At 33.5% G+C, this 12,068-nt stretch overlaps 1 long non-coding RNA gene across 2 annotated transcripts; it reads right to left on the bottom strand.

Moving 5' to 3' along the window:
* Positions 1-3,739: 3,739 nt before the first annotated feature.
* On the bottom strand, positions 3,740-6,488 carry LOC148932262 (uncharacterized). Of its 2 annotated transcripts, XR_016135787.1 has the most exons (4): positions 5,575-6,488; positions 4,780-4,949; positions 4,382-4,433; positions 3,740-4,287 (listed from the first exon to the last, which is right to left on the bottom strand). It is a non-coding gene; the product is annotated as an uncharacterized LOC148932262 (long non-coding RNA). The 2 variants fall into 2 exon arrangements; XR_016135786.1 differs by lacking the exon at positions 5,575-6,488 and having other exon boundaries at positions 4,780-5,527.
* Between the last annotated feature and the right edge of the window lie 5,580 nt (positions 6,489-12,068).

The raw sequence follows: 12,068 nt of genomic DNA, 5'->3' as shown, positions 1-12,068 counted from the left end.
TTTGTGAGATGACATATATAGACTGGTCTCCTAGATTTTTAGCCCGAACATGAAAGTTAGGCTAAATTTAAGTGCTCTAAGTTCCATATGTATGTATACATTTGAATCCTAGTATTGTTAGATTCCGATCTCGAAGTAGCATTGAATTGTGCAATTTATAACGATTACAAAATTTTGATAATCAGAAAAATTCCAGTCTTTAGTTTTTATCTCGTTCATTGTATCTTACTCCTAGAAAAGTTATTTCATTTATATTTACTAAATAAAATAAAATTTATATACTACTATCATGCATCATAAAGAATACGATCTGTATGTTCTATTTTTGAATTCATCATCTCCAATAACTAACTTTTATTTAATAAGAAGATAATACGGTCTAAAAGTTAATTCTACTAGTTTGGTGCAATAAACTTTTGTTAACAAGTAGTTCAAAATTTAATTAAAACATACGAATAAAAAACACACAGAGAACCATAACGGTGGTATGCATGTCCTCTTTACATTTCAATGTTAATTCTCTAATAATTAGAAAGATCGGTGTGTATTTGAAACAAAATCTGAATGGTAGTATCATTAATTATTGGGGTATACATGGTATTTTTAGATGATAATAAAAGAATTAGGTGTGAGCTATCAATCAACTGCAATAAGCATAGGAATAGGATTCACATTTTAGTACTCCAATTTCATATATATATATAGTAGAATCGATTTAGTACTAAACTAGATAAGATGTTTCTCCACTTGCAATTTAATAATGAATTAATGTCTCCAATTTCAAACTCTAGTAGTGTAGGTAGGATAAACGGGTCATATGTCATAGCGTGGCAAGTTTGTTACCAGTTACGGTATTTTGGTAAGATCACTTGTTTTTATGTACAGTATTTGGGAAAATTAATCTTTTCTTTTAAATTTAGTTACAACATATGTTGACATGCCCATTAACATACATTATCACGTGTCAATAATATAATTAATTGATGGATCTTAAATTCTTAATCAAGTACTTCCTTTAATTAATTATCAAAAAGACCAGCTTAATTAAGAGTTAAGTAAGATCCAACTGTATCGTAATCCTGTGAGATAAACTTCACTTGCCGATTACCGTAATTATAACTTTATTACTCCCTCCGTCTCATTGAAGATGACTCACTTTCCTTTTAGGTTTGTCTCAACTAAGATGGTCCATTACTTAAAATGGAAACACATTTATTTTTATTTTATTCCCTCTCTCTTACTTTACTCTCTCCTCTCAACACACAAAATAAATTTACATAAAATCTCGTGCAACCCAAGAAATGAGTCATCTTCCTTGAAATGAAGGGAGTATTTTATTAGATAATTACAGAAGAATGTTCCTCCAATTACCTACAATTTTCGTTTTCAAGAAGTGTCAATCAATTTGGCAGAAAATGGTATGAGTTGTTTCTAGATTGGTCCGAACATCTATCTACCTAAGTAGGAGTAGTACCTACTTACACATCTCCAATAATTTATATTAGACTCAAACTCATTTTAATATAATTATCACGTCAAATATAATTGTTTATTAACCATTTATACTAAATTCAAAATTAAAAGTATTCTCTATATTATGTCTTTTTAACTCACAAAATTTTAAAAAAATTTAAGTTTGAGTTTAGTGTAAATCTAAAAATAGATATTTTTATTATAAAAAGATCAAAAATGAGATTGGTTTTGGAGTACTATTGGAACTAATATTTATCTCATTTTAGATTTTAGTGTACCATTGAAGATGGTCTTACTTCGCAAAAGTAGCAAGCTTATTGTGGGACTAAATCCAAGAACTATATTTTCTATCACAATTTTGAATTCTTGGTGTAGAATCTATAGATTTGATCCATGGGGTAGTAAACTTTCGAATTAAAACATATTTTTTTAATTTTATATTTTGGATAAATAATATTACTACTTCATTTCTTTATTCAGAGTTTAAACTTTTGTATAAAAAAAGACTAAATCTAAGCGTAATACTCCCTCTATCCCACTAGAAATGAAACGTTTTCCTTTTTGAGTTGTCCCATGAAAAATGAAACGTTTCTTAAAATAAAAATAACTTTATCTCTATTTTTCTCTCTCTCTTTCTTACTTTACTCTCTCTTCTTTAACTCACAGAATAACACTACACAAAATCTTGTGCCGAAAAGCAAACGTTTCATATTTATTGGGACGGAGGGAGTATTTATCATTCATTATAAATAGATATGGAATCTAGAGAGTCGTAAAAGGAAAAATATTCTTTTCACATTATAAACTTACAACAATAAAGAATGCAAAAGCTCAAAGTCAATCCAAACCTTCTAATTATGGACTGCTTACACAATCAAATTTTGTTGCCTTTGCTTAACGATTAAAAACTCTCATAGAATTGACACTTAGGCCTTGCTGAGATGGAATGGAATGAAGAACATAACGAAATGTCAATTTCTTTGCATTTCTTGTGAATTTTCATCTATTTCCTCACTCATTCAATTATACTCCCTTCGTCTATAAAAAGTATATTTACCATATTTGATCGTCCACAAAAAATAGATCACAATCATTTATGGAAAGATTCTCTCTTACTTTTTCCCCTTCTCTCTTACTTTTTTCTCTTTCTCTCTTAGAGCATTAGCAATGGAAGGACCCTCCCATAGGGCCTTCCCATTTCCAATTCATTTCCACATCATCATTTATTTTGTTTTAATTTTATAGCACTTGCATCTTTATTATGTTGTCAAATTAAATAATTTTAAATGCAAAAAAATATTAATACGCAAATCGTCGTTGTATTGCAAGATTGGAAAATAGAATACAACGAGATTAAAATAGAATACGCAAATCGTCGTTGTATTGAAAGTGATGGAAAGTGGCCAAAGTGTTGGAAAGTGGAGGAATGGTGTGAAAGTGATGGGAAATGGAGATATATATAGAAAAAAAAATCGAAAAAAAAAATAGGTGAGAGGACCGATCGGATCCTCAACGGCTAGGGCCGATACATCGGCCATATGGGGGAGAGAGGGAGGGGGCGCTCGGTGGCCCATTTTCCACTATGGGGGGCCGATGGAGGCCGATGGGGAAGGCCCTCCCATCGGCCCTCCATTGCTAATGCTTTTACCCACTTCCACTAATACTATTTCTCTCTTACTTTTTCTCTTACTTTTTTCCCCTTCTCTCTTACTTTACCAATTCTACATTAAAACCCGTGCTATACACAAAGTGATCTATTATTTGTGGACGGAGGGAGTAATAATTAAACAAATTAATAGAATGGAAAATGGAATCACTATTTCATCATACCAAGCATTGACCTTAATGGTTTGTATGATGATATGAACAAGATATGCTCGGATAGGATAACGATCTAAATAAACGTCACATAACAAGAGAATAAAGAGAGCAACCAGCTCCTACATTCTTCCATAAAACCTGCGCTAGTTGGCAGGCAACAGAAATCAAATTTGTCATCTAGCAGATGTTTCAAGAAAGTCGACATGCATCTCCCCTCCAAATATCTCCTCAATCTTGTATACCAACTATAACCCCGTGAAATGAGAGGAATCAATCACAGAACAGTTGTTGCTTCCATCTATGGCGAACTCACTGACATTTTTATTCTTGATAATACAGATATCACCAAATTTATTGAAAAAAACTAGTAAATTAAAACATCATGGATAGAGGATGTGTTAACAATGTAATCACAAACTTAAATAACAAGAATATAATTGTAACTATTCATTTTAGCATCATGGAGATTGGAGACAACTAATAACATATGTAGAGATCATGATAAGAGAACTAATGTTCCAGAAACTGGAAATCAAGCAATTAGAAGAGTACGAGACGGTTGTAATTTTGATTTAACCTGCATTTGTCTATGTTCGCCTCTGCGAGCCAGGTCGTTATGTAAATCTGTATAGCATAGACACATAACTAGATAAGAATAAGGTGCCGCACGTTTGGATCAGCGTGGATATATCCAAGACCTATACACGCTTACATGTACACTTCGATATTCACATTGCCGTATTGAAGTGAACCCAATACCAACTGTAAGTGTAAACCATAGCTATATTGCTGCTGTTTTGTTCGCATGCTTGAAGTAGATGAGTTGCAATTTCTAAGTGATGGAGGATTTGGTTGATGAGTTTCTGCAGAGTCAAAGTTCAATGTAGCCAAATCATCAAATTCTCCCTCATGGAGTTCATCAGACCATTGCAATCCCGTGGCTTCTGCAACTTTTTCATCGTGGATGGACATGAATTCTACTACAAGCAACCGCTGCAGCAGGGAGTTTCAGATGATAATGAAGAAAGAGGTAAGTAAGACCAAAGAAATTCAATCTTACGAAGTGATATACCAGAATTCAGTTTACCTTCAAATTCAACTCAGATATTAACATTCGGCAAACTCCAATGCTAACTCTTCTGTGACCATTTCAGATAATTTGGTTTACGACATTAATAAGAAATATAATCAGACCAAGAGCATAAATAAGAGTTCAACGTTTCGAGATGATTTTTTTTTTCAGTGTGGAACTAGAATGCAAGAAAGAGCTAAACAAAAGAATGCAGTAAGACAGATTCAGGATATAGACAGAACAATAGTTGGAAAGGAAACTATGGCTGGATAGAATATTTTTGTATGCCCCAAATAACTCAATCTATTTAAATAAAAAAAAGTTGCTGCATGATTTTATTAATCAACAACAGACAAGAACAATGATTTCTTGACGAAATTTCTAGCAGAAATAGTTGACAAGAGTGCAAATACCAAAAGAAGCAACTGAACAAAATGTAAAAACAGGGATTCCACCGCAGTCGCCGCTGTCACTGCCATCTTCAGAAGAGAAAGAAAACTGAGCCAATGGACTATTGCTTGCCCCTCTAAAATAACACCTCATAGCTTTACATGTCCTAATCATATTTAGTCAAAATTCCAACCTGGAGATCAGTTTTCAGATATTAATTTTATTCTATGCATTCTACAAGAATAAGGTAAGTTATCATACATTCCAGAAACATATGAACTAGCAACTTTTTGCAATATTATGGATGAGTGACTCCTTTTGGTACCATCTGCCTCAAAACTCACAAGACTCTAAATAGATAATACAGTGATACAAGGGCTTCCTATACAGGTCATATGTGTTTTTCCAGGAAAAAGGATGTGTACCATGTTTTCAATAGTTTTCCCCTGTCAGGCTCCTAAAGCAAAAAAAAAAAAAGCATCTCATAAATTACACATAGACATTGTGGAGAAAGGCGCAGAGGAAATATATCATTTGGTTGTATACTAAAATCACTCCCTTGTGAACACTGTTAAATTACTGCAAGAGGAGGCAAAATTTACTGTTTAAGGTGTATTAACCAAGTAAAGCACTTTTCTGATATTCAAATTGGCATGTTAAATACAACTATTTCTTTATTATAAAGAACCTTAAAGCCAGGGAAATTCAATTCATATGAATGCATTAAAATGGCATGGTGTCAAAAATCTCAAAATGACTCTTAAGTCGAAATTGAATCTTGGATTAAGCACAGCAGACCAAAGAAATGGGAATACAACCTGCTTCCGGAACAACTTATAAGAAGCTTTCTTTCAAATATTAGGCATGTCACTCAACACACCAAACTCCCCGTCGTCCATATACCTGCGAATACTTGAAAAATCAATCTCTTCGACTAAAGAGGAAATCATGCATACCGCAAATGGTCGAAAGGACTTCTATCATTAACAACTTAGATGGTGAATAAAATTTCTAGAAATGGAATTCAGGCCCCAAGGATGAGTATCAATTAATCAAGTCGTATGATATTACCAGAACAAATGAATTGTAATGATGAGTAAGCATAGACATTAGACAATCATTGAATAAATATGCACACAACTCATACAAATGCAATCTTCAACGTCCATTGCAAAAATATAAACACCAAAAATGAGTATATAAATATTAGTACTATAATAAACACAGAGCGCCAATCATGGCGGAGAGAATTAAGCTTCGCGCCGCCAATGAGGTTTTGATTGGGAGGAGTCTGAGCCTCCATTCATGTACTGATTGCAGCGAAATGCCATCACTTTATATTCACCCTCAAATTCCTAATTAATTCAAATTATATTCTGAAAAAACCCTAATTACTTATAAACCCCAAATCCCCACCTTTTATGCTTTTCCACTCTCTCTCCCTGCAACTTTACTCCTCGCTCGAACCACATAACGCATCTGAATCACAAGGTAAATATTTCTGATCATAATTATTCATGTTTATGCATATATCTGACGTATTGATTAGTGGGCCGTGGACCCGCGCCAGCTCCGCCATCAACTGGTGCGGCTTCGGCCCCAGCTGCGGGAGGTTACCCACGACCGGCCACGGCCTCGGCCCGGGCGGCAGCGGCCGAGAATTCGCCCCCCGCCGCCGTGAGAGGATGGTGTGGATGAGAAACCCTAGAGCCGCAGTGCATAGTATTAGGGATAGGGAGCTCATGAGTTGCATGTACACATCTGCTTTTGTTTTGTGTTTATATAAGCGTGTTTTGTACTCCCTCTTTCCTTCAATAATTGTTACTCTTATTATAGGCACGAGTTTTAAAAAAGATAAATAAAAGTTGGTTGGAAAAGTTAGTGGAATGTGATACCCATTTTTTTTATATTGGTTTTATAATAAAATGTGAGTGAAGTGAGTTAGCGGAATGCGAGACCTATTTGCTATTTTGGTAAAAATGAAGTATGACAATTATTGTGGGACGGACTAAAATGAAAAAAAGTGACAATTATTTGGGATGGAGGAAGTATTTGGTACGTTTGGAAGCGTGAGTTAGACATAAAATTGGTAGTAGTTAGCTCACATGAAATTTATTGGATACTTCATTTCCTAATTTGGGAGATGACATAGGCTTGATCTCCTAGAATTTTAGCCCGAATGGCTTAGTCGGCCAGACGCGAAGGGCTCATTTGGTGAACTTTAACCCTCCATTGGGTGGGCTTTTTAGGCCCAGCTGCGCCCAGTCTTGAGCATGAAAGTTAGGCTGAATTTAAGAGCACTAAGATGTATAGGTATGTATATATATGAATCCTAATATTACCCTTGCAGTACTATTCTTAGATTCCATTCTAATCTCGAGCTAGCATTGAATTGTGCAAACTCTAAAAAAGTTGATAATCTGAAAATTTTCAGTCTTTGGTTTTGTATCTTATCTTATTCGAGTTGTTATCATGCATCAAAAATAATAACTCTAATTTTGAATTTATCATCTCCAATAACTAGCTTTCATCTAATAAAATGACAATACGCGCGGTCTAAAAAATAATTATATTCTCTAGTTTGGCGCAAATAAACTTTGTTAACAAGTTCAAAATTTAATTAAAACATACAAATAAAAAGAACACAATAACCAAGAATCATATCGGGTGGAATCTATCTTAAAATGGTGTGTATTTGAAACAAAATCTGAATGGTAGTATCATTAATTATTGGGGTATTGGTAATTATTGAGCTACGTACCAAATCAACTGCAAGGATTCACATTTTAGTAACTGTCTATTTCATAGAATCGATTTACTAGATACCCTCTACTTGCAATTTAATTAATAATGAATGTCTCAAATTTCAAACTCTACTAGAGGTAGGTAGGATAAACGGATCATATGTCGTGGCTTGGCAATTTTAATTTAGTAGGATTACTTGTTTTATGTTTTTGGGAAATTAAATCTTTTCTTTCAAATATCACTGTCTGATATATATTGACATGGCCATTGACATACATTGTCACGTGTCAATAAATAGAATAGAATACTTATAACTGAGGGATCTTAGTCAAGTAACTACTTTCTTTAAGACCAGCTTAAGAGTTAGTAATAAGATCCAACTTTATGTTAATGCTGTGAGATAAACTTCACTTGCCAATTACCGTAACTATAAGTGTTCCTCCAATTAAAAAAGAATGTTCCTCCAATTACCTACAATTTTCTTTTTAAGAAGTGTCAATCAATTTGGCAAAAAATGGAACAAGTTCTTTCTAGATTGGTCGGAACATCTAACCACTAATCTACCTAAGTAGGGAGTACTATCTAGAGATTTGGTCCATGGGTTAGTACATTTTCGAATTAAACAGATTATTTTATGTTTTGGATAAATAACCCTCCATTAAAAAATAGTCTCAATTCTAAAAATGAAAAAGATATTGAAAAATAGTTTCATTTTGTCATTTTGGAATATCCATAAAAATTAGTCTGAATTCTAAAAATGAAAATTTTCTTTCATATTTTTATTTTACTTTATCAATTTCTCATTAAAATGTGCTCCGTCCAGAAATAAGACTAGTATTCCCTCCGTCCCACTAGAAATGAAACGTTTTCATTTTTGGGTTGTCCCACTAAAAATGAAACGTTTCTTAAAATAGAAAAAGCATCATCTCTACTTTTTCCCTCTCTTACTTTATTCTCTCCATACTCAACTCACAAACCAACACTACATAAAATCTCGTGCCGAAAAACAAACGTTTCATATTTATTGGGACGGAGGGAGTATTTTTTATGATGGAAGGAGTAGTAGCACTTCATTTCTTTATTATTCTGAGTTTAAAGTTTAAACTTTTTATAAATATAAATATATATATATATATATATATATATATATATATATATATATAGAGGGTTGTGTTAAAATGACAACACCATTTAATATAACACCATACCACCATTAGGAGCCCTAGGATCTGAAAATCGGACGATTGCAAAGCTGCCATGTGGCGGCTCATTTTATTTTTCTTTAATCAAATTAAAGGCTGAAGGGCATAATAGGAATTCTCTCTTCTAATTCTTCTTCACACAATTCACGCTAATTTCCTTATCATTCTCAACCCAAACTCACGCTAGATGCTGCAAATCACCCTACCAATCTCGATTTTGATTATGGATTCTGCAATATCTAGATCCAAATTACACGGCGACATATTCAATCCAGTTTGAATTCATCTCAATTCGAGCTATCAATCAAACAATCGATTCAATTTGATTCTTCCATAATTGCAAGCGATTTCTCTGCAATCACACCACCTGTGCAATCGCTTTTTGTGCTCTCTGCAATTCACTCCACAAATTCGTTCGAATATGGGTGAATCGATTATCAACTTTGATTTGGATGATTTTCCAGAATGTGAGCTTTGTCAGATTATCAATTCTCCATCAATATTTTCTGTGTTGTTGCGATATGGATTATTTAGATTCAATGATGGATTGTTTGCCGATTTTGTCAGATTGAAGAGTAGGTTGTGATTTTGATTTTGATTGACGAGAAGTTTTTGATTGAGTATTGTTCTGTTTTTTATTCCGTTTAGTAGTTTGTACGAATTGCTGTTTTAAGTATTACATCTTGCTGTTTATGTAATTATATATTGCAGTCAGTACTATCTGAACTAATTCGGCTTATGTTTTGTCATATGGTTGCGTAGTGTTCTATTTCATAAGGCTTAATGCAGAATATTGACCTATGATTTTATGGCAGTGCTTTGTTTCTGTATTTCATATTTTGTATGCAATAATTGCTGATTTATGTATTACATGTTGTTGTTCTACTTATTATTGTATATTGCAGGTAATTGTATCTGAACTAATTCAGCTCATGTTTTCTCAGTGATTCAGTTGTATTTGTATGTGTTTCAGCATGCCCCAGTGAACTCTGGCCATATGTTGGTAAGAAAGTCCTTACATTAGATGAGGGCTTTGGCTTTTATAAAGGTTAGCCGATGTTGTTCGTGGACCAGCTTGAAGTTTGAGAGAAACTGAAATTCCATTAGATCCAAAGCAGGACTCAAAGAATAAAGCTGCTGACATTTTTTTTCAGTTACATGAAAAAATTTGATGGTGATAGTGCGATCATTGATTTTTTTTTCAGCTGGAATTGATGAGCTTGGGAAGAGTCTTTTGACAAGAATCCCTGAACTATCTTCAGCAGATAAGGGTAACACAGTTGAAGATTTCTATTTTATTGAAAAGCTAGCTGTGGTTGATGTACAACCACCATCAGTTGTGTCGACCAAAGGTTCGGCAAGAGATTCTAAAAGCCGTTTGGTGTCCACGAAGGAGAAGGTTATAAAGTTGAACAACAAACCACTGCGTCGGTATAAAAAATGTGGACAATTAGGTCACCATGACTCAAGGAACTGAGGCTGACAAAAGAGAAAATAAAATTGTTAGTTCATTTTTTCATTACCAGATTGCAGTCTTATACATTGTATATTGCAATATTAGTATCACCATATTGCAGTCTTATACATTGTACATTGCAGTATTAGTATCGTCATATTGCAGTCAAAATTACGATTGCAGACCACCCTATTTGCTTCAATCTATTATTTCTAGAAGGATTAATTATTAATTTTATACTATTGTTTCCAGGTTGTCTTCCATTTCAGCAATAAGTGTAACTTCAATCCTTTTAAATTACAAATTTTTACATTATTATATTGTTGTGTTGTCCAATGAATGTTGCAGTTTTGTTTAATGAATGTTGCAGTATATGACTATATGAGTTGGAGTGCACCTAATAAAAATATTCTGTATAATGTAGAGACACATTATTAACCTATATTTAATCTCAAGCATGCAAGCATTTTATAATTAACTGAAATCAAAACGACTGTTGAAAAAAATTCAATCAAATTAAGTCACCCACATTGTCTACACCAAAACAAAACTACAAAACTACATGTTTCAGTACAGTTCATTCACACAACCAAGATTTCATTCATGTTCAAAAAAGCCAAGAGTTCATTCATTGTTTATGGTTTCATGTACTCCACAACCATCTTCTCCACATCTATCGGTCCTCTCTTTTTTGCCTCCTCGAACTGATGTGAGACAGTACTTAACACACAATCAAAGGCCATGTTTTCGTTGTTATACATCATTGCTTTACAATATTTGGCACGAGAAGCTGCAAAGACTTTCGTTCCCATATGACGCATTGTATAAAAGCCACAATCTGTTGTGTCATCTTTTGTACTCCATTTCAGCTCTAGAACATTCACTTTTGCTTTTCGGGCGATTTGTCTGTAGCTAGAACATTTACCAAAACTACAAAAAAAGAGAGTATTTCCATCATGATAACCAACGCTGCAATATTGCAAATGATGCACTGCAATCTATAATCAACAATACTGCAATATTGTAAATGATGCACTGCAATATTTGGTGATAAACAATACTGCAATATTGTGAATGATGCACTGCAATATATAATCAGCAGTATTGCAATATCTAACAATCAATAATTCAATATATAATATGGAAATCTGCAAGATGTATCGCAATACCTAAACCTCATTGTACAGATTGTGTTTCAACTTCATTCATGTTATTGCTGCTTTCTTCAATCTCTTATTCATTCATATTCCGTTCACTATTACTTGTTTCAACCTCATCCTCATCTGATTCAGTTCTTGTTCTCATTCTTGTCATTATAATTCTTCTATCACAACATTAAACCAAGAACATCAATCAAATATCATCCATCATACAAATAATATCCAAAAACATTCAGTGTCTACATTTTAACAACTAATCAACAACCAAATCATCCACAAATCGAGATTAATTGAGTAAAAATCGATGGCACATCAACCAAAATCGATGGTTACAGTTGCTCACTATCTAGGGTTTCCTAACCGAGCAACACCTCACAAATCGTGATTAATTATGTAAAAATCTATGGCACATCAACCAAAATTGATGGTTACAGTACATCAACCAAAATTTCAAAACATCAAATTAAAATTTCGCTGATCTAAGGTTTCCAAAACATCAACCTGAATTTTGCAAAAACCTCAGATCCAAACATTAAACAAGGCATAAATTGAATGAATAATACTTAAATCTCACAGCAACATCAAGGAAACATGAACAAAAATCAATAAACACATACATAAATTTGCATACACAAACGGAGTAACATTCTCGAAACCTATTCCGATCAACACCAAACGGAATCAATTTAACATACCTTGTGAACTGATTTCACCATTTAGCTGTTGTAGGCGTTCGAAATTCCAGAAGT

Source organism: Salvia hispanica, chromosome 2 (genome assembly GCF_029641045.1).
Source record: "Salvia hispanica isolate PSC_SH4W2 chromosome 2, Shi_PSC_v1, whole genome shotgun sequence".
Classification (NCBI taxonomy): domain Eukaryota; kingdom Viridiplantae; phylum Streptophyta; class Magnoliopsida; order Lamiales; family Lamiaceae; genus Salvia; species Salvia hispanica.
This window is presented reverse-complemented; position numbering and strand designations above follow the sequence as displayed.